Source organism: Amblyomma mixtum, chromosome 7, assembly GCF_055824585.1.
Source record: "Amblyomma mixtum isolate Tamu chromosome 7, ASM5582458v1, whole genome shotgun sequence".
In the NCBI taxonomy this organism is placed as follows: domain Eukaryota; kingdom Metazoa; phylum Arthropoda; class Arachnida; order Ixodida; family Ixodidae; genus Amblyomma; species Amblyomma mixtum.
The window spans coordinates 13869421-13892527 of NC_143018.1; the positions used below are offsets into that span (position 1 = coordinate 13869421).

General features: G+C 49.0%; 1 long non-coding RNA gene across 1 annotated transcript in view; it reads right to left on the reverse strand.

The window, feature by feature from the left end:
- LOC149335075 (uncharacterized) overlaps window positions 1-20925 on the reverse strand; it is a 43078-nt gene extending 22153 nt beyond the window's left edge. Inside the window, exon 1 of the long non-coding RNA XR_016284468.1 lies at window positions 20515-20925. This is a non-coding gene — a long non-coding RNA (uncharacterized LOC149335075). The remainder of the gene's footprint in view (window positions 1-20514) is intronic.
- Between the last annotated feature and the right edge of the window lie 2182 nt (window positions 20926-23107).

The following is a 23107-nucleotide window of genomic DNA, read 5'->3' on the forward strand; positions in this document are numbered from 1 at the left end:
CAAAAAAGCGTTCCTGATGAGTGCATGATTTCCATTCGCCTAATATTGGTTTTATTTAGTGTAGCTTGTTATTTATCTGACTATTCCATATGCTCTGCCATTCACAGAATTCCTCATCAACGCATGCCACGCTTAAAAATAACAGAGCGCCTGTTGAGAATACATAGCATATTTTGCATTACGCCCGTGGACATCAGCTGGCTGGTTTCTGACTCCGTGGACTGCATACGTTGTTTTTGCTTTCTACGTGACGTAGGGGTCCTATTTATATTCCTTTTCGTCACGATTTAGACACCCGCGGTTGTTCTCTGTGCGAATGGAGCGACAAACGAATGCAATGCCATCAGTGCCGAAACTTGCTTCGTATTCCGTAAAACAAATTTTTGCGCTCGGTAAGTTCTTTTAATTCGTTACGTGCTTTTGGTCCAGCACGCCTACGTGGACGCACCTGTAGGGCATCTAGGGTTTTTTTTTTCCAGAAACCCATAGCGCCAAAGGCATTATAGTGGTGATACAGGAAACAAAAAAAATTATTTAAGAGTGCAGCTTCACAACAGTGACAAGAAAGCATTATTTCATGTAACCCACAACACATCTTGAACGCACCTCTGCCATAAAAGTTTCTATGCTTTCTGTAACATTGAAAGCTATCTGACTATACTTAATCAGCAACTTCACTGCCTAACCATTATCCCGTGACCAGATTAACAGATGGCTTAACCATATCAACGAATGCACCAATTTCATAAACCTTTTTTTTAATGCTTCGAAAATTAATTTTGAGAAGAGAAAAGAAATCACCGCTTCATTATGCTGACTTTCACATCACCGGTGCGATCTGGCTTTTATTGCCGTCGTACAGGTATTCCTTGCCGTTTATGAAACATGGTGCGTGAGATTGACTTCGTCGATATTGATTTCCGCAAATTCGCGAAACTATGTACACTTTATTTTTTCTTGCACACCCCTTCGCAAAAATCCTCTTAAATGCTAGTTTTGGTTTCTTTTTTGTTAATTAGCAATCCTTAAAATCTGCTTTTCAGTGTAGGAAGCGAAAATCTCAATCAAAGGACGATCTCTGCAAGATCTGGACTTGTCCTACCTACGAGCACTTTCCATTGTTACCGATTCAAAACACAAGTTGGATTTACACGTACAACTGCGACGGATATAACGAACTCTCGGCTCTTCTGCATAATGCACTTTGCTAGAAGTGTTTCCCTAGTGCATCTGCTTGGTGCTCAAATGTATCGCCAGCAGTGCTATCAAGAGGAATTGTAAGAGGAAGTTTACAGTGCACTTTATGCGTATCTGCGTAAGAAGTTACAGAGAAGAGAAACGACTGATAACTTTTCCGTTTGGATATACGCCGAGTACGCCCGCATTTGCTTCAGCTCGCTTAAAGTTCAAGTTGTCACGTAGGATAATAGCGAAACTTTTACCACGAATTATTTTCGTTTTCACGGGATTTTCTGCAGTGCGCATCCTGCCCTGCTCTACGTTTGGTTTGTAGTTTACCTGGTGTCATTGGGATGGATTTCTGTGCAGCGCCTATAATACGCAGTGCGACCAAGAATTGAAATTCATCTATACCTAGTTATGTAATTGATGAAGTGGACAATGGAGCATCTTCCGGTCAGCAATTCGTTCTTTGAACTTTTTAAAATATAAAATATAAAATGGTTTAAAATATAAAATGCTGAGCGCCGACCAGGTATACTACTATGAACTACTTCAGTTCGTACAATTTCGGAAGCTGCACATTTGCGGCAGGGAAGAAAACTCTACTTATCCTTTCCGACACAATAAAAGACGCATGCCAAAAACCAGAACCAATTATGGTAATCAAACAGTTCCTTATCAAATGGCTTCGATTCTTAGTAAACTTGAAGGTAACTTGAATTTCACATCCAGTACTAGCACATTCAAAAAGAACATTAAAGATGTCCTAATAATATCAGGTGTTTTGTACGGGGAGTAACGAGTACTTATGACATGCATACACAAGATGTATCCTTCTCTTGTACAATAGTTTTCACTTTATTTTTGTTATAAGTGTCCTTCAATGCATTGTATAATGAAAAAAAAAATCTCTGTATAATATCCTTGCATACTATTCTACATACTGGGTTAATGTTGTGATTATAATGACATAATTTATCTACATTTGTTTTAATTATGTGACTTACCTTCTTGTTATGCTCAAATTTGTATTGCACTTCCGTCGACTGCAGAGGGACAAAGGCCTCGTCAGGCGCCAAAGCCTTTAGCCTCTGCCCCTGCAGCAGATGCTGTAACTGCTCTGCTCAAATAAATCTTTTCAATTCAATTCAATTCAAAGTTACTAGGATTATTTACACTCGGGTTTATATTTTTTGTGCATTTTAAAGATATAGGAAAGTGGTTACTTCTACAGCGATTATCTACAACAGCCCACACAGTAGCTGCAATAGCAAGGTATGGTTTGGTTTATGGGGTTTAACGTCCCAAAGCGACTAAGGCTATGAGAGACGCCGTAGTGGAGGGCTCCGGAAATTTCGACCACCTGCGGTTCCTTAACGTGCACTGACATCGCACACTACACGGGCCTCTAGAATTTCTCCTCCAAAGAAATTCAACCGCCGCGGCCGGGATCGAACCCGCGTCTTTCGGGTTAGCAGCCGAGCACCATAACCACTGAGCCACCGCGGTGGCAATAGCAAGGTCTACCGCTGGGTGTGAGCTGTGTGCTGCATTAAAGTATGTTGGCTCTCTTCTACTGAGTATGCATGACCCTGACAATACTAGGAATTTTTCGACTAGCGCACCTCGTGAATCGGTTCTAATACCTCCCCACAACGGATGGTGTGCGTTAAAATCGCCAACCAACAGGAACGGCTGCGGGAGTTGGTCAATGAGTTTTTCAAGTTCATCAATGGAAAGTCGATGATGTGGTGGTATATACAGGCAACATACGGTTATTACTCTGCCACATGTTAGTGCTTGTATTGCCACTGTCTTTAAATCAGAGTGGCCATTGAATTCTGAAACACAACAGCAATGCTTCGACCCCGGCCGCGGCGGTTGAATTTCGGTGGAGGCGAAATTCTAGAGGCCCGTGTACTGTTCGATGTCAGTGCCCATTAAATAACCGCAGGTGGTCGAAATTTCCGGAGCCCTTCACTACGGGGTCCCTCATAGCCTGAGTCGCTTTGGGACGTTAAACCCCATAAACCAAACAACAGCAACGCCACCTGATGAGGAGGTACTCTTTTGCCTGTCTTTCCGGTACACGACATCTTTTTTCCAGAAAGTTTCGTAGAGTTTACCGTAGGCAAACTATGTTTGTTCAGCAGGAAGCGTTGTTGGGCAAGTTGGTTCATATTGCATTAGAAAGATGGGATGCGCGCATGGAAAAATCACAATAAAAAAGACGGGACGAAACTGGTTTGGTTTGGTTTATGGGGTTTAACGTCCCAAAGCGACTCAGGTTATGAGAGACGCCGTAGTGAAGGGCTCCGGAAATTTCGACCACCTGGGGTTCCTTAACGTGCGCTGACATCGCACAGTACACGGGCCTCTAGAATTTCTCCTCCAAAGAAATTCTGCCGCTACGGCCGCGATCGAACCCGCGTCTTTTGGGTCAGCAGCCGAGCACCATAACCACTGAGCCACCGCGGCGGCATGGGGCGGAACTGCGCCCGTCCTGTCTTCTTTCTTGTGATTGTTCCATGTGCGCATCCCATCTTTCTAATGAAACTATGCTTGGTTGATACTGTGCGAGTATTTCATACACCATCCAGCTTCTTTGTGGCGCTCGACAATTCCAGTAGATGATGCTTTCGACAACCGTAGTTGTAAGCGAGGACGCGAAAACTAGTCGGAGTTATTCGCCTTTATCATGCTGGTATTATCTGGTATTACCTCCACTGGAGACGCGGAAGCAGATGTGGATTTGTCATGAGGGAGAGACTCCTTCTCGCGTACTTGTATTTTCCCAGAGGTCTGTGAAAAGTTGACCTCTGTGACAGGGAATGTTGGCGCAGCCGAAGGCGGCTTGGCGGGGGGGCCCGAGATCGGCGCGCATCAGCGATGATGTATTGCTTGGTTGGTTGGTTGGTTGGTTGGTTGGTTGGTTGGTTGGTTGGTTGGTTGGTTGGTTGGTTGGTTGGTTGGTTGGTTGGTTGGTTTATGGAGTTTAACGTCCCAAAGCGACTAAGGCTATGAGAGACGCCGTAGTGAAGGGATCCGGAAATTTCGACCACCTGGGGTTCTTTAACGTGCACTGACATCGCACAGTACACGGACGTCTAGAATTTCTCCTCCAAGGAAATTAAGCCGTCGCCGCCGGGATCGAACCCGCGTCTTTCGGGTCAGCAGCCGAGCACCATAACCACTGAGCCACCGCGGCGGCGATGATGTATTGCGTGCCCAGACGGCGCCCGCCCCGGCACGCTGCGTCAGCGTAGGATGTTCCGGAGAGAAGCGAGAGCTTCGTCTCCGGACTTCAGAGAATGTTGTTTTCTGTAATGTTTTCAGAGAGTGGTGTTTTCACAGTATCTGGTAGACGGCACCGTTCGAATGTTAGGACGATATGGGATGCCACCACCTCTTCTTCGTTTCGCCTCGTAGTGATGCGGCGAAGGCCAATGACACCTTGATCTCGGTAGCATTTCAGGAGATCAGACTCTGTTTCGCGGGACAGATGGCATTCTGATACGGCACCTTGTACAATGTTTAGATTCCGTTTGGTGGTGACTGTCACCAGAAGGTGAGCAAACTGCTTTTGCTTGAGGGGATGTCAGAGTGATCTTCCTGCGAAACTTCAACCAGAAGGTCATCGGATTAAAGTTTTTTTTTCTTTTGTAATTTTTTCCTATCATTCTCTCAAGGGTTCTAGCAATAACAAAAACAGACATTGCAGGATCTTTGTTGTTATCTACTAGGGAGTGAATAACAGCATTTACAATGATTGTACCGGTATTGATAAAACACTTTTCTAAAGCAGCCGTATTACATTTCGGAGAGACTAGACAACACGAAAAAGATTAAGAGTTATCAATGCCGCATTAATGTATTTAAGTATTCGTTTTCCCTACCGCAATTCAGGACTGGAATAAGCTTCCGAATGATGTGGTTTGTGCACCTGATTTCCAAAGTGCTGTTAAAATGATAATCTGATGTATTTCTTCCAGGTCTCATGCGTTTACCAGCGCTTTGCCGATGTGTTATGATTCATACTACTTGTGAACTCATTTAGTCTTCTTTTAGTATGTTGTGTTATCCTTGCTGACATGTTTCCCAATATCTTCTTTGCATGTGCTATTGTATGTAGTAATATCCCCCCTAGAATAATGCCTCATGGGCGCTGTAGGTACTTGCAATAAATAAACCACGAAATGAGGAAAGTAGTCACAGTGCGGTCCAGTTCTGGTGGAGCCTTCTACGGTGCAGTTGCTTTTCAGGAATTCATCACGCTTTTTGTAGCAAGAGGTGCTCGTGTGATATAGGTATGCTGACGGTCCCTAAAATGTCGCCTGTGTTGCACATTCTGTCGTACCACTCTTGTGAATGGAATTGATGCATGTGCAGCAGTAAGGATGCATGTTGTGTATATTTCATTGATTTAATCTATGCTAAGATTTTGTAAATTTAAGTTCTCCAAACAGGCTTTTCCTCTAAAAATGCCCAGTCAGCTAAATGTAGCTTCCATCACCGTGCTGTTGTCGGGGTGTCTGCTGGCGAAATTGACCGAGTTATTATGACAGGGAGATGATCGCTTCCATATGGATCCTCTCGAACATCCCATTTAAAATCACTCAAAAACCAACGGTGCACTAAAAGACATGTTTAAACAGCTCGTTTTGACCGAGGTTGGGGAGCAATATGTGGATTCGCCAGAGCTGAGCAAACAACCATTACTACAGAGAATAAAATCTTCTAACCTGACCTCTGGTATCTGTTTTCTCACTTCCCCAAAAAGAGGAATGTGCATTAAGTCACCAACTACCAGGTAAGCCTCTGGCAGTTGTTTTGAAAGGTTTAACTCGCTGTGAGTTGCGCGTCTGTTCATTCAATCTGTCCTCTCCCATCTTTCAAATCTCCTGTGTCTGCCTGTGGCTGGATTGTGGCTCAACTCGAGACAGTAGGCAGGCACGTGTACTTTCCTTTTCATCCTTCCTACAGTCGCAACAACGACACTTTCAGGTGAGGTTCGAGGCACACTGTTATGGTTTTACTATATGTAAGCAGCGTGGATGCTACAGCCTCTAATACAGTTTTAAGTTGTACTTCCCGAGCTGCGACTGCATTTTGTACTATAATGGCGACTGCGCCCGAAAGCCTCTCGCCTGCTGCCGATTACGAGAAGAAACATTGTACTTCTTAAGAACATTTGTGAGCTGGGGACTGAGGTTTGTTTCTTGTGTGCAAACAGCGACAGGATGCAAAGAAGCAATTATTTATTTTGTGTCTCTTACCTTGTCTAAAAGTCTTCTGCCATTACACTGTACTACGAACGCCATTTTTTTTAGTCGTGTAAGGTGTAGAATATAAATCACATGTTTGTTCGACCCGTGACTCGGAGCCTCCCATTTTTTGACCCAGCCAGCGATCCTCGCCGACCGTCCGACGTGAACGATACAGAGCTGCCTAGGGTCGTTGTTGTGTGTTGTGTGTCTGGTGTAGTGGCGCATAAGCATCTAAGGCAATCACGCGCCAAGCAGGAGCTGTAGGAAAATTGCTTTCTGCGGAATTTTAGGTTTGGTTTACTGGTTTATTACGGTTTAACGTCCCCAAGCGACTCAGGCTATGAGGGACGCCGTAGTGAAGGGCTCCGGAAATTTCGACCACCTGGGTTTTTTTAACGTACACTGACATCGCACAGCACACGGGCCTCTAGAATTTCGCCTCCATCAAAATTCAGCCGCCGCGGCCGGGATCGAACCCGCTTCTTTCGGGCCAGCAGCCGAGTGCCATAACCACTGAGCCACCGCGGTGGGTCAACGGAATTTTACAAACATGTAAAAAACCATTACTGGTGTAGAAGGCACAAAACATTAGTTCGTACATCTTAGTAATGACAAAGAAGAGGAACTTTAAAGATAGCTAGTAGTGGACGCTTTGAAGGTACACTGAAGATATAGATTTTTCTTCTTCACATGCGGATCTTTCTGTTCTAATAATACCTGTGTTCAATCAAGAGGTGTGCCGCAAGTATCTCGTCTGTCAGCGCTTCTTCCTAACGTATTGATTCGGGACATCACCATTCATCCTAATATTATAGTTTTTGTATACCCAGGCCATATAGCTTTTTTCGCATCAATAAAGGATATTCATGCTCTTTACCAGTCTTTTCAGGCATACCTGAAGGCTCTTGAAGATTGGTTGGACCAAATTAATTTATTTTTTAATTTAAGCACATGTGGCGTGCTGTTATTTCCGCCAGACATCCCTTCGTACATCTCGCTAGTCTACCGCTCCACCCCAATTCTGCAGGTGGAGTTTGTTAAATACCTAGTTGTTACGACCCAAGCTTTGACTGGCGCCTACATATTGGGAATAATGTGATTAAAAGGGAAAGCGCTCTGAGCCGGTTGACACGAATAGGCAATAAAACTTCGGAATTGCGTCACGACACGTTACTGTTTCCCTACGAGGCTTATATGAGACCGATTCTGGAATTCAGTGGCGTCCTGTTCTCTGGCAGCGCAAACTACAAGCTGCAGCCGTTAGTCTTAATGGAACGGCGTGCCCTACGGTTCTGCCTCGGGCTCCCAAAATCAGCTTCAAACGCTCTCCGTTATCTGGAAGCCCGTATCCCCGATCTATATTCCCGCTTCCAACTTCCCACTTCAAGTAACAGCGCAAAAAACCCACAGACGGGACACATAGAACAAGAACACTAAACGAGCGCTGACTTAACCTTGTCCCATCTGTGTTTTTCGCGCTGTTATTTAAAGATGAATAACGAACAAGCCCAAGCTGCTGTTCTGGCAACTTCCCACGGTGCGCGCTTTACTCAGGTCATTTTGCCCGGCCCTCGGCGTTAATACTCCCACCTTTCTAACCAAACCATACCTCCACCTCTGGGAGGCCCGGCATTGCCTCGTCCGTCGGTGGCGCCGGCAAAAGCACAACCGGAAACTTAAAAGTTCGCATCGCCGAGCTCACTCAACGAGCGGCTGAGTATGCGACCCAACTCGCCGACTCCGAATGGGTGGACCGATGCAATACGGCCGCGCGGCAAATGTCAAGCCGGAACACGCGGCGACTCTTTCGCGCCTTAATTGACCCAACGCAAACACGCACAGAAACCCAAGAACACCTCCAAAGAGCAATACACAGCTTTCAGGGCAACACAACTAAGTTGGCGCCCAAGCTCTAGGACCAGTACTTGTGTACCACCCAGGACTCCCGCTGGCCGGCGTACTCTTATGCAGGCTCTGAGGACGTTGAGCTGGATCAACCGTTGCATCTCCATGACCTGAGGGTGGTCCTGGCGGTCGGGACAAAATTACAGTAAAATTGTTAGCCAACCTCCCCGACCCGGCATACCCGTCTTTATGGAATTACATTAACTCAATATGGCATGGGGAAGTGCCACTCCCCATCGACTGGAAGACCGCCCTGGTCGCCTTCATTCCTAAAGCCGGCAAGGCCATCAACACGGACAACCCCCGCCCCATCTCTCTGACTTCCTGTCTGGGCAAACTCATGGAGACGACGGTACGTGACAGGTTGTCCGAGTTCATGGAATCCAAACAACTTTTCGCAGACGCCATGTTCGAGTTTCTCCCACACAGATCTGCATAGGATGTCCTGCTACAACTCAATCGGGCTTTTCTCGACCTCGTCGAACGCCTTCACAATGACAAGGTCGTACTCGCCTTGGATTTGAAGGGAGCATTCGGCAACGTTACCCACGCGATCATTCTCACCCACTTCTCTCAAACTAACTGCGGCAGAAGCGCGTTTCAATACATTCGGCAATTTTTGACCGACAGAAAATCTTACATTCGAATCCAGGATAAGGAATATGGGCCTTTTCATTTAGGAACCAGGGGTACACAACAGGGCGCGGTGCTCTCTCCCCTGTTATTCAATCTGGCTATGATGCACCTACCGGCCCAGCTGGGCGCTGTCGCCGGTGTGAAACATGCGCTGTACGCCGATGACATCCTGTGGGCCACACAGGGTTCCCTCGGAGACATTGATGCCAACCTGCAGGAGGCGACGGCCATAGTGGACCGTTATGCTCGCCGCTGCGGCCTCCCATGCTCCAACTAAATGTCTTAGTTTGTGCACATACGCCCCTCACCAAAGTGCAAAGTCAAAATTTCATTGCCTCTTGAGACAGGTCTAATCTTCGAATATATCGAAGTCCGGGTACCGGGGGGCTCCTTATACATCAAGACAGACGGTCAGAAACAACATTGGCCAAACTCCGTCAGGTGGGGGACCAGTTGGGCTGCTTGGTCCGCCGGGTTTTCTAACAAGCGCGGGGGTTACGATGTAAGGACGCCTTGCGGCTGGCGCATGCATTTGTAACCAGTCGAATTCTATATTCGACTCCATAGCTCCACCTGCGGAAGCAAGACGAGGATTCACTCGAAGTCATCATCTGCAAAATTATTAAGTGGGCTCTGGACCTCCCCACGAACACCTCCAACAAGCGCCTCCTGAGGCTGGGCATGGTGAACACATTTCGGGAGCTCCGGGAAGCCCACTTGACCAACCAATATACACGTCTCTCGGACATCGCCGGAACGCCGCCTCCTTGCCCGACTACACATCCAACACACCACTCTCATGGAAGAGCGCGTACGTATTCGATCCCAGTGGAGATGCGCCCTCTTCCCGCGAACCTGAACTTTGAGGACCATAATGGTCGGCCCCTGGCGCGGGCGGAGGCCCTGGCCCGCCACTATGGATCGAAACTCGGCGTATTCTAGTTGAATGCCTCCGGCCACCACCATGGGGGATGGTACACGGCCGCAGTTGTCCACCAATCCAAAACAGTGAACGACCTTAATTTTCGAGCCCGTGACATAACACACGCGGAGGAGGTCGCCATTGCGTTGGCTGCATCTGATCCCACTTCAAAAACTATTTCCGACTCGCGAGCGGCCTGTCGGCACGTCGAGCAAGGCTGGGGACCACATTCTCCAAAACAGCGTCTACACCGGGGACCCCGCTCATCGGCGTTTTTTTTTTTTTTTTGGGGGGGGGGGGGGGGGGGAGGGGGGCGGTTAACGTCCCAAAGCAACTCAGGCTATGAGGGACGCCGTAGTGAAGGGCTTCGGAAATTTCGACCACGTGGGGTTCTTTAACGTGCACTGACATCGCACAGTACACGAGCCTCTAGGGTCGCCGCGGCCGGGATTCAACCCGCATCTTTTGGGTCAGCAGCCGAGCGCCATAACCACTGAGCCACCGCGGCGGAGCCTCACCGGCGTATCGTTTGGGCTCCTGCTCACAAGGGCCTTGAGGGAAATGAGGCAGCTGACGCCGCCGCCCGCGCGCTCTCTGACCAACATTCCCTCCGACCCCAACGATCAGGAACTCGAATTCACTCCAGCTTACTCCTTCAAAAACATTGTTTTATTTTATCAATCTGGCCACGGTCTTTATCCCCGCCCGTGTAAAGATCTCTCAAAGGCGGAGGAGCGGCTTCTGCTTCGCCTGCATACTAATAATTTGCTGTGCCCGGCAGCTGTCACAACATTTCGACCCTTGTTTTTCGGGCAGCTGTCCACACTGTGCGGAGGACATCTACCACATGGTGTGGGCCTGCCACTCCAACCCTGATATCCCCCCTCACCCCAACCCGGGAGGACTGGGAGGCAGCCCTGCTCGGCTGCTCTGACCTACAGGCCAAACGGTCCTTCGTCGCGCGAGCCCGGGCGGCGGGCGACGCCACTGGGGTCCCGAACAAGGGACCTCCACCTAGTACTTGTAAGGGCTGCCCCCTCTGGGTCAGCTTATGCATAACCTCCTGAAGTGCATCTGTACATAAATGTTTTCCACCACAACCACACCTGTTCTTCTCTAACCACTACTCACGTTATCAGCTTCCGCAAGTTAGGTTGACGCAGAGCCTATTAGTCCCGCTTCAGGTCGATCTGATCTCCGTGTAACGAGTTGCTGATCTGCCGGCTGACCCCGTCTTCTATTACGACCATATTTTTCCGTCTTATGCTAATCACAAGCCCGAAAATGTGCAAAATGGTCTTCTTGCTGAACACCTGCAGAATTTTCCTCATCATACTGTTTTCTCCACTGATGCCTCCGGGAGCTGTGAGAAAGCGGTTATTGGCCGGGATATATTAGCAGGATCTGGCTTAGAGCAATTCCGTTCGCACACCTGATTATGACCCTCTCTATTGAACTCTCTATTGAATCATTCGCCTAGGTCTTTTGTTCCGCGCACAGTGTGGAAGGTCCGTTTTGTCTGGATACCTGGCCATTCGGTTGTCTATTTTAACGAGGTGGCTGATTTATAGGAAAAGTCAGCTCTCAGTGCTCCTGTAATCTAGCTCGTCTCTCACCTCTGGAGACTTCACGTTTCCAGTGGTTCCAATATGTCTATGCCAACTTGAGTGATCCGTTGCTGAATACCGTGGATTTCCACTTAGCACTTAAATTACCCATGGAATGTCCGGTCATGTAAATCAAGGCTGTGTGAGGTGTCAATGACGCTTCTGCGATGCAGAATCCTCCCCCTAAATTTCTATTTATGCAGTTGGGGGCTCACTGCGACAATCCTTTGTGACTCATGTGGAGAAGTTGAAACAATAGAACATTTTCTCCTCTCTTGCCGGCGGTTCGAATTTCAGAGAAAGCAGTATTTGGAGGTCCCTCTTGCGAGGTTAGGACTCCCTCTGTCTCTACCAGTTCTCTCGTTCGGCGCGAGCGCTAAGGGATTCTCGTTAGGGAGTGTTTGCGGCCATACCTTCATGATTACATTATTGGAACAGGTCGGTTCTCTTGTTTACTGCATATAAAATTCTGCCGCATGTCGGAAAAGTCATCATCATCATCAGCCTGGCTACACCCACTGCAGGGCAAAGGCCTCTGGCATGTCTCTGCAATTAACCCTGTCCTTTGTCAGTTGCCGCCACTGTATCCCCGCAAACTCCTTAATCTCATCCGCCCACCTAACTTTCTGCCGTCCCCTGCTACGTTTGCTCTCTCTTGGAATCCACTCCGTTACCCTTAAGGACTAGCGGTTATCTTGCCTTCGCATTACATACCCTGCCCAAGCCCATTTCTTCCTCTTGATTTCAAGCAAGATGTCATTAACCCGCGTTTGTTCCCTTACCCACTCTGCCCTTTTCCGATCTCTTAACGTTACACCTATCATTTTCCTTTCCATAGCTCGCTGCGTTGTTCTTAAGTTAAGCTGAACCCGCTTTGTCAGCCTCCACGTTTCTGCCCCATAGGTGAGTACCGGTAGGATACAGCTGTTGTATACTTTTCTCTTCAGGGATATTGGTAAGCTACCATTCATGATCTGAGAGAACCTGCCATATGCGCTCCACCCCATTCTTATTCTTCTAGTTATTTCCCTCTCATAATCCGAATCTGCGGTCACTACCTGCCCTAAGTAGACATATTCTCTTACTATTTCCAGCACCTCACTACCAATTGCGAACTGCTGTTCCCTTGCTAGGCTGTTCAACATTACTTTGGTTTTCTACATGTTAATTCTTAGCCCCGAAAAAGTATTTTATTGTATTCCTGGCACTTCAAATTTGTTTAATTTATTTAAAATTTTCAACATTTATTGTAATTTTTTATAGTTTGTCACTTCACTATGCTACTTCGGCGCCTCATGCATTTTTTTCCCGCACAAATACCTCCTTCGCAATCCCCACCGCACCATGGCCAATCTCCAATCGGTATGTGCCATGTTTGTAGAGATAAACAACAACAACGCGCTGCCTCGGACCTTGGCCCTGGCCGGATGCTGCCGCCACCGCTCAGCCGCTGTTTCCTCCCCGGCAGCCCTCTAATAAATGCGGCCGCGGTTGCCTCTTAGGCGACCTCCACAGAATCATAAGCCTTCTCCACATCAAGGAAAGCTGCTAGACAGTGTGTTGTTTATGTATGAATGCTTCTCGTACTGCGTTTCCGGGGGGACGAGGTGGTCTAGGGTCGAACAAGATTTTTTCAAATCTACACTGGTGGATTTGAAGAAGTTCACGAGATCCAAGAACAAACATGAACCTAATGTTCACAACGCTTTCAAGCAATTCAGCGAGGAAGCGCGTAAGGGCTGTGTGTCTGTGACTGCTAGGGGAAGTTGTTGGTCTTCCAAATTTCAAGAACATTCCACGCTTCAGGTATTTTACGTGACATCCATATTATGTTAAAAAAATCTCAAAAGTGATTCTACAGAGGACTGAGAAAGATGTGCTAGCATTTCATTTTCAAATTTGTTCTTCTGTGAACAAGAATCTACCTTGCGTCTGAAACGCTGACGTGCTTCTTTGAAAGTTATATTTTCTTTTGCTTTTATGGTTATTATCTCCTTTTCTTTCCACTCGGACGCGGCCTCGAGTACACGGGGTGATCTCCTTCACAGTTCGCGCACTGTGGTGTGTTTATAGTTCTCAAATTCGTGATAATTTGATGCACATATGGCAGCACAAGTTTCGCGGCCGCGACAACTCAGAGCCATGGCCATACATGTCCAACAATTTCGGAAAAAAATTAGGAAAATTGGAAAATTGTAAGATACTTTTACAGAAATATTGAAGGTGATGGTGCATTCTGCTGATATGTAGCAAATTCTTTCTTTTAAAGTGTTTCCATCGATCGCATCGAACAGTCAAGAGTGCCATAGAAAACCAATGGGGAACGGTTTTGACGGTAAGAGAAAAAAAAAAGACTGCCGCAGGGTGATCTGCTGATGTATTGATTGTTATTGCGAAATATGACATTATATGAAAACATTGCGTTAATGAAAGGTTTCGTGCTCAAAAATGCTTTTGTCCGCAGTTGTTGGATATGTTTCGGGCAGTTGAATCAGCGTCGAGAATTTCGGACAAAGGGTCGCACAGTTGTTACTTTCAGATCTCTTACTTCTGTCGATTCTGGCAGCTGGCTGGAAGTAAACGTCAGGACTATGTGTTTTGTATGCATTCCGTTATCATCTTTAAGGATGTTTATTCGGCGGAATTCAGTGACGTTTTGTTCCCTAATTAAGACCCTCCAACATATCTTCCTCGGTGAGATTCAGGCTATGGTATTCTGAAATGGCCCCTGTGACTGTGTTCAGGTATCGGGGTGTCTTAGCAGAGACAGCAATGCTTCCCTATTTTGTTACATTTGGGAGATACGAATATTGTGCTGAGTCGCGGATATTGAGGGAAATTTCACGGCTGGCTAGTTTTGTCACCTTGTAGCTAAGGCCCAAGGAATCAGTCAGATTTCGAAACTGTGAAGGGGAGTACTTTTCTGGCTGTTTTTTTCTTTCGGTTCTGCACTCTTTTGTGAAAGCGATCCTTTTGTATGGGAGAGGGGGAGCCATAGAATGTGTTTTTCGGCCTTGGCGCCAGCCACCGACAGAGGAGTCCAACGAGGGGACGGGGCAGGAACTTGAAAGCAAGCCCTGCCCTCGCCAGCTGTACACCCCAACTATAATCCAATAAGACGAAAGGCAGGGTAGTTTGCCCCACGAGGTTAGCCCTCGCTGCCTGGAAAAAAAGAAGTCTATAAGAGAGGAGGAAACACGAGAGTCGTAAGAAAGATGATAGGAAAGTGAAAGATGGAGTGGAGGACAGGAAAAGGCGACTGCCGATTTCTCCCGGTCGCCCGGTCGGGTCAAGCAGGAGGTGCCGTCTACAGGAGGCTGGGACCAAAGGGCAGTGTTGCCTCCGACGAGAGGCCATAAAATGTCCAAACACTCGGCATCGGCTCAACCACCAGGATCCCCTTTTCCCCGGCTGAGCCACGCACGGCTAAGCGCGGGTGCTCGGGCCCGTGGTGACGCACTGCTCACTATCATCCCCTTGCAGGGATGTCCCTATGGATATTCGAGAACCCGTGGTGTCGCCGCTCACAAACACCTGCATGCTGCAGAGACCCCTACGGGGGTGCTGCGAAACATGACACACTTTAGAGTAACTGACTCTGATTCATTGTTTATTAAACAACCTCTGGTAGCACCCTGTATTGGCAACAGCAAATTTGCGGAATTCTACGCGGTAGCGGCCGCTTTCTCATCGAAACAGCCCGCCATCGCACTGCGTTCAATACATCCGAACGGGCGGTGTCCTCACCCTGAAAGCGGAAGCGAGGCCATCGAGGCACCTAAGTGCGAGCGACGTTCCCAGGATCCTCTATATTATTCATTAATATATTTTGATCCAACACATTCAGACGCCCTCCGCCTTCGCATTATGCTGATAGATATTTTGCGTATGGCATTCAAGTATCCAGCAGAAAACGGAATGGAAAGAAGAGCGCGTTAGCACCCCCTTCGGAGCAGCTACGGCGCACGACCACGTGACAGCGTGACGTCACGACCAGAGGAGAGCAGGGGCCCCAACTCGTCTCTTCAGCCGTAGTCGTTCCTTCGCTCGGCGCGGCGGCTACCACGTGACGGCCTCCTCGGCCCACCGCGTGAGGCGGGCCGATGATTAATTAATTAATTATATTATATTGCCTCTATTATAATTCAATTGATTGGTTCAATTAATTTTACTTAATGTCGAAGAATAATCAATGAGTAGTGCGGAGCGATATAATCACAAGAGAAGAATACGCCATGCGGAAGAAACGCCGGAACAGAAAGAAGAGCGGCTTGCTAAAAGAAGAGCGCAGTATACAGCCAAGAAGAAAGAGCAGAGCATTGTGGTGATTCGAGACGGTGACATCGTGGCTCAGCGACGTGAAGAACAAGAGATAAGAGTTGGCGAGTTCGAGTCTGCTACGCGTGAATTCGAGAAACGAAACTACCAGCAGAACCGAGCGCAGCCAGGTGTTATTGCTTTCGCAATCAGCCAGGCTTAACCAAGCTAAGCCTTCAGTCAATTTTTTATCAATTTCCCACTGATAAAAACTACAAAAAAGGTATCCTCTATGATCCTTGGTATCGGTGACTGTTGGCCCCCACTATGTATTCATGCGTGGTTTCATGTGTATGGTATCATGTGTTCAACGTGTTGTTGAAGGAATGCAACCTCGACCTGCGTAAGTGCAACCCTGTGCGGTATCGGATTGCATTGTAATCTGTATGCCATTTACTAATTGTTATTTTAAAACACGACCAAAGGGTCCCTTCGGAAAGTGTTCATAGCCACCGTTTAATATATTATATTTCAAAATGCATACGCCACACTTCCCGACTAACAACCGACTTAGTATTTGTGCTGGATGTTGCGGTTCTTTTAACAAATCCACAGGAACATTGTGAAAACGTTTTGGGAATTAGCGGACGTCCCCCCCCCCCCCCCCGCCTTTCCTAGCCGATAGTTACAAGCTCTCCCTTCCCACTTCGAGAAGTGCCCACAGCGTGGCCTCTTTTGATGACCTCGACAATACTCTCTCATTCGCGTTAGTGCCAACTTCAGTGCACATACCATCCAGGCACAAATGGATACCGTCCTCATTAGGGTCTACGGTAACGTGAAAGTTATCACCCTTAACATTAACCGCTAAGTCGGAATCGCGTAAAGGCCACGGCCACAAGATGCGAGATGATGAACGTTAAATTTTTGAAGCGAAAAGCTTCAATAGGCTCTTCAACACCGCGCTTCGCGTGGGCCACCCCTGGTCGCCGCTGCGGCGCGCCCTTCCTCCTCCTCGCCACCCCCTACGTTCTCCGCCTCGCCACCGGTTTACCCTTCGCCGCTGCCGCGCGGTCTCCGCCGCTGTCCCAAGAGGAGAAGGTTCTTTCACGTTGCGATAACGCGTGAGGGGCAGCGGCGGCTGTAGAAGAGGGGCAGACATTCGCCATGGAAGGAAGAAAAGAAGACCCAGAAGTGGTAGCGAAGGAGTTGGCTCAAAATCTACACCGCTATCGGGGTGCTTCCAGTGTATTGTGCGCGAATTGCCACAGCCATGACGTCAAACAAAGCATAACTGCAGCTTTTCGCTTGTATATCCAGGTTTAACCAGAGTTAAGCCGCTGCCAGTTTTTTCTTTCCGTTCTTTGCAAAAAAAAAAAGCGCATAAAAGTAGACGTGCCACGTGAATGAGCCCGGAATGCAAAAATGGAAAGGCAATGAAAGAGCGCTCCGATGATCTGTGCTGTTGCGGTTGCGTAAACGTTCACGGCCGCTAGAAATCACTACAGCGCCGGGCAGCATCGCCCTGGCCACCGTGTTCACTCGCGCAAAGCGCCGTACCGCGGCGGCCGCAAGACATGGACGCAGCAGGCAGAATGAACGCCGCGCTAGGTGTTCACTGACCACCCGAGGGCGAGAGGCATCTATTTCTCGCCCTCTATCCTCGGCGCAAGCGAGCGGCAGTATCCGCCGGAGCTGCTCGTGGCCCATTCAGAGCAGCCTGAAGCATCCTGAAGTCCGTTCACTTGGACTGCATACGAACCGCATACCTTACGGCACGGTTCGGGTGTACACCGAGATGTGAGAAAAGCACTGCGCCATTTGCTTTTCCGGAAAGCGAACCAACCAACCGCATGCCACTTCATGGTCGCGACGCCGAATGCACGTGCTGAACACAATGTTGTACTACACAGACCGGCGCTAGCCGAAGATGATTGCTCGAGGCCTAATCCAAAGTACTCTAACGCGGTTCAATATCGCAGGAAGACTGACCAAGACTCAGGAGCTTAGCTATAACAGCTAGACCATCGCTCCACGGTCCGCACTATCCTGCAACGCCATTTTTATTGAAGAGCTTAAGAAAACTGCGATTGTAAATTTTGCTCAAGGCCGAGTCCATGTCCCTGCTTTTGGAATACTGGACTCCCCCGATGCACCCCCCCCCCCCCCCCCCAAGTGGAGCTGATATGGGTGCCCGCGCACTCCGGGAATCCCGGAAACGAGGCCGCCCACCTTTTAGCCCGAGGTTCTTTAAACCGGGCTCAGGCGCCCTCGGATCGGGGATTCACGATGGCGCGCATGCACTCATTCAGCGAGCGGACGCAGGCCTACAGAGCCTCACGCCAGCTCTACCCCCCGACCCACCCCTCCCTAGATAACAGACACGCAACACTCTGGCGCAGACTACAGACACACTCTCTTCCCTCACCCCTTACCCTAGCCCACTACCATCCCACTATCATCACTAGCCCACTCCGGCTTGTGCCCTATGCCCAGAACCCTTCGCCTCTTCCCTCCACATCCTTTCCCTCTGCCTGGCGGACCCTCTCCCGCAGGACCTAGAGAACCTCAAGACCTGGGAGGACTGGGAGACCCTGCTGCGCTCGGAGGACCCGGCCGTGCAGACCATCGCCACCGGCCAGGCTGCCAGTGTTATGGACCTTAGGAGCATAAACACTTCAGTGCAGTGGGGTCGTGCGGGGACCCTGGGGCGTGCCCCGAATTCCTTGTACAATAAAGTTTTTCTCCCTCTCTCCTAAGTGAAAGCAGTAAAAATTTATTGGTGCAGTTTGGCCTGAACGGCAGGGAACCCTCATGATTCGTTACACTGCACAGCCGTCGTCGACGAATACACAGCAGGAAAGGTGCGCTTCTAAGCCGAGCAGTGGACCCCCTAGCACTCCAGGAAAACCAGAAATGCGGGTAGATGAAGGCGAGATTCCTTCTTGGCCAAGAAAGATTTGGATCGCACGAGCGATCCAGACTGCGTGGCTAGGAAGCAAACCCGTTTGGGTGTGCATTTTGGACGAAGGCTCTACACCTTCGCGAACAGTCCCGAAAAAAAAGCTAAATCGCCTGCGAAGAACCGCGATACCTTGCCAGCCTCCTGGTTACTTCTGGCGGGCGCATGAAAGGCGTGACGGAATGACAACGCAAAGGTCGCACACGTTTGCAGCGATGAACAGGAATGCCGAGGGTGAAGATAAACGCCGCAAAGCTTCTCTGTAATCTAATGATTCCCAGTACCGTTGGCAGTCCATCGCATCTACGATAACATGCATGAGTTCAGCTCTGCGTCTTGAAGTGACCGAACTCAAAAGGAATAAAAAAAAATTACGAGCTCAACAATCTTTTCTAACACGACGATTCAATGCCACCTTGTGCGACATAGGATACGGTCATGTATACAGCCGCCCACAGACTTAACACGAATGACGGAAAGCGTGGCTTGGACTGTTGACGACAGCTGGTGCGCAGCTCGCTTTTACTGCTTTTCCGCTTGTGCCTGATCGCCGCGTCCTCACGGGGGCGTTTCAGAGCTTTTTGCTCGCCGATTCGGACTCCACGGCCCCGCCAACACTCTTTGCACTTTTCTTATCGCGGCAGCCAGGAATTGCCCGCTAACCGCGGTTCGCACCTTCTATCGTCAGACACGGCAAACATTCCGAGAGCATTATCTCGCACCCGATGACTATCGCTTCGTGGCGCTGACGGCAGTCCAGGCCACGCATTCCGTCATTCGTGTTAAGTCTGTGGGCGGCTGTATGCCAATGCCGAACTCTTGGAAATTTCACGACAAGGACTTAACTGGGACAACGTCGCGAAGGCTCTCTGCGTGCACATACTAATTATTGGATGACAAATGCGGTACGTGCTCAGTGGCGTGAACTTAAAATGATACATCAGACTTAGGCAGGCAGTCAGCAGTAACATCAGTACGCTCAAGTCTCGGCGAAACGAAGACTCTGCTTCTCAACATATTCATGCATTTGCGACCGATATGGAAGAGGGAGCAACAGAACGCATGCAGATGCGACTCGATCACGCGCCGGTGGTTGAACTTAACACTGAAGGCTTCTTCGATGTGGATGAAAATTGCTTTCGAAAACACCATCTTTTCTCCCTCAACCTCAGTACCGGATAACAAAACAACTTCTTCACATGGTTAAAGCCTGTTTCACATGCTAGCGAAAACGCTTGCGAGTTCTGCCCCCGCAGCGGAAAAACGTGTTTCGAGCGGCCGCGACAGCTACAGCGGCCAACGTGACGATGTTCCCAAAAGTACGAAAGTTTTCGCAGCGTCGCGCCACTCATTCGCTTGAAACATCCTTAACCCCCCCCCCCCCCCACCCCCCCCCCCCCGTTGTTAATCACCGGCAAGAAGAGTGCTTCTAAATTGAAAACCTGCAGTACTCGCTGAGTGAAGAACTACGGCGCTTACTTCCATAGTTGCTTTCTAGAAGAGGCGACCCGTGATCGCGTCAAGGCCTGACTTTCACTTCTACATCGGCCACAGCCACGCGACCACCCTCAGCGAAACATGACTGTATCTGTCACTTGCTTTCAACAGTGCTTCCGCGATTGAGGCAACAAATCTCTCAGGGTTAAATATAGGTCGTTAGGGTTCTTCGCATGAGCGCTCAAAGTATTCTTGACGCTAATAAAATTCTCGACTGTTGCAAGACTCGCGTATTCAGCAATGCCAATTACAGAACTGACCAGATGCCATCGCACTTACCGCTCTTGCTGCTGAGGTTGAAGCTTTGGGGAAGGCTTAGTTCACGCAAGCCGATCGTGTTCACACATTGCAGATATCACGCCAACAACACCGCACTTCGAAGTCAAGCCGGCACTGGCACGTTGGCGAGAGTTCTTTCTTCTGCCGCCAAAGAGAATGTCCACCGTGAATGGCGACGGTCAGGCGAACAGCTCACACGAACACGACGTTGTCAGGTGCCGGTGGTAGCTGGAGCTTCAGAATTTTTCAAGCCATAACTTGACAGAAATTACAGAAACAGGTCTTCAGCTGGGGTCACATTACGACGAGAGAGGCATAAAGGGCTCATTAGTCCAATTAATAATGCCAGTTTCGAACTACGTCACTAGTAATTAACGAAATGACATCCGAACACCGCTGTAACGGCGAACCGCCGCCTTGTCTCGGCCGGGAAGGCTTAGGCCTAGCCTCGCTAATTCTCGTTCGCCGGGCGGGAACAAACGGGAGGCTTGATAGCAGAGTTGATAGCGCGTGCTTCAGCTGAGGCCGCGGCGACTCTTTTGTTTTTGTGTTTTTTAGGTGTCAGACTGCTGTGGTTTATCTCGGTTTTAAGCTCGCGTTCAGTCGCGCTTGACTGCTTTGCTTTTTAGCTGACGAGAGCATACCAGTGCCACGTCGCCTTTTCGTCGCGATTGCAAAGACGGCAACAGAGTATGCTTGGCTGTCGCCGAAACTGCTAGTCAGCTTGACTGGGGTTTCCGTAGCCTTACCGTACTATCACGAGAACATTGCAGGAAGGTTGAAAAATATCCATTTCGACCGACGAATTACCTTTGGCAGACCTCTAGTGGTCGAACTACTATTTTCTAGGGTGAAGATCACTTTCCTTAAACAGTGCAACGAAGGTTAGGGGTATGAAGGGGCCAGCTATGCGCATATATTTTTCTGCTCTTTTTGCAGAAATGAATTGCGGCAGAGCATTTGAAAATGTTAACCCCAAGAAAGAGAGAGAAAGAACATTACTGTGCGCAGCACCAAACCTTGAGTAAAGCGTGTGTAGACACGTACATGGAGGCCGCACTTTTTTTTTTTTCTGGATTTTGACGGGCTGCTGTTCTTGCACGAAAGCGTAATTTTTCTACTTACTTTTAACGATTACAGCGCAGGCGAGATTATGCATGCGTATCCTGTTCGGGCGGCCACCCGCGTTTTAAAAAGGTTTAGCGTGGGTCTAGGGGACCCTTTATATGGAGAGAGCCCATTGGAATTATGGATTATAGGCGACGTCCAGCGAGAACTGCTTCCAATAAATTAACCAGACTGGTAGATCCCTTTATTGCCAAAAGTCCCGCCACCTCAAGGTATTCTCAGTTAGAATTAAAGGGAAGGCATATGCGTATAGTTGTGGGATTTGGCGTCGGACCGTATTTACGGTTTGGCTGACGGTTCGAAACGGTGCTTCGCTCGCGAGATCCTGGCCGTCAGTGAGAGGTGGCTCTCACCTGGCCGGTTTTCCGCTCGCTGACGAAGGAACTCAGGAAATATGGCACCTTCATCATATTATGAAGTCAGGTGAGTGCGTTGGTTGTAGCCCCACGCGGAATGTGCTAAACTAGGAAAATCGTATACAAGGTCAGCAGCGCTGTATGCCTACTTTCTTTTTTTCAGTTGCCCGGGTGTCAGGTTGGGGGGAAACATTCATCCACTCTCGCCATACTATCTCCTTCTACGGGGACCATCCCCCTTCTTCCAGAGTAACTGCCTTCCAGGCGGTTCCCATGGCAACCACTCTCCGCTTGTGCCTTACGCCCACGCTCTTCCTTCCAAGGTTTTCATTCATCTTCGCGGCACAAATGGCACAAGAGTTCCCAACCTACGTTAACGGAGTGCGGCCTTTGTTTATTCGATATGCGCAAATAAGGAGTTTCGCACTCATTGGTTTCACCGAGCTGCCGGCAGTAACTGGTTGTGCTGCGTGCAGCGCACATGGGTATGCACCAGAGTAAGTTGGAAAAGATTGCTGCGGAAAGCTAAGATATGAAAGGTTCATGAAACGACTGGTAACTGACGCAAGCCACAGAAAAGGAGCCTGAAAAAATCGAGTGCAGCGCATGGATGGCTGACATTTGCTGAGTGGGCTTGAAACCTTGTTCGTTTTTTCCGCTGGCGAAGCACGCGTGGAGTCTTCTCGATCTTCGTAGTTTCTTCAGGCATAGTGGGCGCCAGCGCGAGGTAGAAGCCACGGCTTATCATTGAGCGCCCGGGACAGATTCGCCGCTCGGACCGCGCGCGCCCGCTTGGAAGCGCAGGCCGAAGGGTCAGTCCCCACTGTGCATCGATGCAAGCGCCCTCGCACAGGCGCTACGAACGAAGTAATAACGCGAACGCCGCGCTTACTGTTGCCCAGCCAGCGCGACTCAGACTTCCTCGCTCGCCCGAGAGCGCGGATGTCTTTCACCCTCACGCTCCATACCCTCGGTGCACGGTGGGCTGCATATTATTGCGAAAGCAATACTACTTGCACTTTCACGCCGTTGCCGTGCCGCGGCGGTGACCACCATACTGCCGCTGCGGTGACCACCATTGACCTTCATTTGACCTTGATTGCATTAGA